The sequence below is a fragment of the Carlito syrichta genome, unplaced genomic scaffold, assembly GCF_000164805.1.
Source record: "Carlito syrichta isolate Samal-C Ts95f unplaced genomic scaffold, Tarsius_syrichta-2.0.1 Scaffold147818, whole genome shotgun sequence".
NCBI classification, from domain to species: Eukaryota; Metazoa; Chordata; class Mammalia; order Primates; family Tarsiidae; genus Carlito; species Carlito syrichta.
Window position 1 is genome coordinate 5,644 of NW_007091914.1, and position 2,628 is coordinate 8,271.

The 2,628-nt window shown below is 62.6% G+C and overlaps 1 pseudogene; it reads right to left on the reverse strand.

Annotated features, from left to right (window-relative positions):
* The window catches only part of LOC103251866, a 6,025-nt pseudogene extending 5,625 nt beyond the window's left edge, over positions 1 to 400 (reverse strand).
* Between the last annotated feature and the right edge of the window lie 2,228 nt (positions 401 to 2,628).

Below are 2,628 nucleotides of genomic sequence, written 5' to 3' on the forward strand. Positions count from 1 at the left end.
GCGCCCCCGTGCCCACGTGGTGGGCGTCTCCTCCTCACCCAACAAGCTCCCTCTCCCCCCTCACAGGCCAGTCTCTGGGCTTCCTGGCCCCAGAGGAGTCTCAGGCCTGGGGGAGTCAGAGCCCCGATGGCCGGGCCCGGTGTCCCCCCCTCGCCTCTTATGGTCACCCAGGACTGCCAAGTCCTCAGCCTGGAGACTGGGTGTTGGTGGTGGCTCTGCCCTGGCCTGGCTCTCTGGGGCAGCCCCCAACTCCTTGCATACACACCCTGTAGTGCTGCCACGTCCGTGGAAACACTGGCCCAGAAACACATGCTGCCCCCAGCCTGACTGACCAGCCTGACCAGCTCCGCTTTGCACATGGGACTTGTGCCAGCCAAGGCAGAGAACAGGCAGGAGGCATCTGCCAGTGGGCAGCCCTTCCTCCCTGGGCAGGCAGCCCTTCTCACTCAGTAACTTCCGTGGGCCACAGCCCCACTCGGTGTCTGTTGCCAAGTTCTCTCAGCTGCCTGTTCCATTCTGCCAGCTTGGGAGCCCTGTGGCAGAGGCATTACCTTCCGACTCCGCCCTGCCTAGTACCTCCATGGCTGCTCTGGATGACAGGGCTGGCTAGGCCTAGGGATCTTCTGGAGAGACACCCCTGCAGACAGGACCCCGGGGGCCCAGCCCTGCCTGGAAAGTGAATAGGCACTCAGCACAGGGCATACCCTGAGAGGGGGTTGGGGGGAAAGGATGGGTTGAGGTGGGAGTGTATCCAGCCACTGCACGACCCTGTCACCTCAGCTATAGTCCCTGGGCCATGGTCAGAGGCTCCCTGGTGTGACAACTTTCCTGGGCCTGGCAGGAAGGGACACGGATCAGTGAGGGCAGAACAGTGGTCCTGGTCTCCACTTTTGAGGCTGTGGGCCGCAGGCCAGGGCAGGGTGGGTCCTGCCTAGAGACGGTGGCACCAGACATGTGGTAATGGGAGGGTGGCAGGGTGTGGAGCAAGCGGGCAGGTCCAGAGGGCCAGGCGTGGGGCCGGTTGGCATGGTATCTTCCATCCCCTTCTATGATGATGCCCTCTATCATCCTCATGACGCTGGCAAGACCCCCACTTTCTGCTCTGTTGCAGAGGTACCTGGGCTGAGCTGAGCGGGGACAGGAAGCTCTCGGCAGAATGGGCAAGACAGGTCATCCTTACCACGCCCAAGTGTCCTGGCCCTGGGGGGCCGCTGGCACAGGTTGGGCTGTTGCCCCATCAGTAGGGAAGGGCTGAAGGACAGCAAAGCTGGGTGCCCGGTCCTTGCCTCCCAACTCGTACCCACTCCCTATTTCTAAGCTCAGGCTCAGACCCCGAGCAGCCCAGAGGGACACATGGCTGTCCCTACCTGCCAAGGCGGCTGGTGGGGGCACCACAGCCCAGATGTCTGACAGCAGAGGGTGCACGGCCTGGGAGAGGGCATTCTCAGGGCCTGCCTGCCCAAGGGATGGGACACCTCACAGCCCACGTCTTTTCTTCAGAGCAAGGGTCTTGGGAGGGGTGGGAGGGTTGCTGAGGTCAGAGGCTGGCAGCCCACACTGGAGGAAAGACCCCAGGCCTGGGGAGGGGAAGAGTGCTACTTGGAGGGGCAAGAGGCCGGGGTCTTCACTGAGCCCTGGACTCCAGCTTAGACACTACAGGTAAGTCCTTGGGCAGTGGGGACACTTAGAAGGGGTAGACATCAGATTAGAACTATGGAGGCAGGGCCCAACGGTCCTGGAGGGTGGATGGCATGTGTGCTGCATTCCTGACACCTAGGCCCGTCATCGTGCTGGGCCTCAGGACACCCCCTTATCTCTGTCTCCTGGGAGGGAGCAGAAGTGGTTTCTATTTTAATTTCCTGGCTGAGATTCCCACATTTCAGGGTGCCTGGGTGAGGCTGGGAAAACAGAAGGTGGGGTGGGGAGGGTTGGGACAGAGGAGAGGCCTGGCCTAGTCCTCTAGGCCAGCTGAGGTAGTACAACCTAAGGGTGGACTGTGTGCCAGGCCATGCCTGGGAAGGGAACCCCCTCTGCCGGCCGGCTGGGTCTGCACCTGTCTCCAGGCCTGCATGGGTGAGTGGGAGGGGGGCAGCCGAGGTAGGGTTTCTGGGAATGGACTTGCCAAAATCTGAGCGAGTTCTCACTGCGGAAACCGCACACCTGCTGGTCTGGGCAGAAATCCGGACAGCTGGGCCAGAGCCTTCCCTGGCAGGAGGGGGCCGTGAACTACGGGGCCAATAGGGGCGGTCCTAAGTCCACAGCCATGGACACAGCACAGCCGCCCTGTGTGAATGGGCCCAGCCCTGGCGACCGCCAGCTAACCTTTGAGGGAGGGCAGTGAGCGTTGGGCTGGCCCTGCAGGGCAGGTCTCTGGATAGAGACAACGTGCGGCAGAGCCTGGGGGCCAGGACGGCTGTGGGGCCACATGCTGCGCTCACCCAACTTCTTGAGGGTCGTCCTCTAGGGCAGAGCCACAGCCCAAGGCTGCCTGCCTGTTGAGCAGGGCCCAGCCCCTCCCAAGGGGTGGCCTGTCCTGCCCCCATCCTCAAGTGTGTTGAGGGCAGGGAGGCTCCAGCCTACCTAAGTCAGGGAAGGGGATGAGAACAAAAGACACAGGGAAGGGTCAGG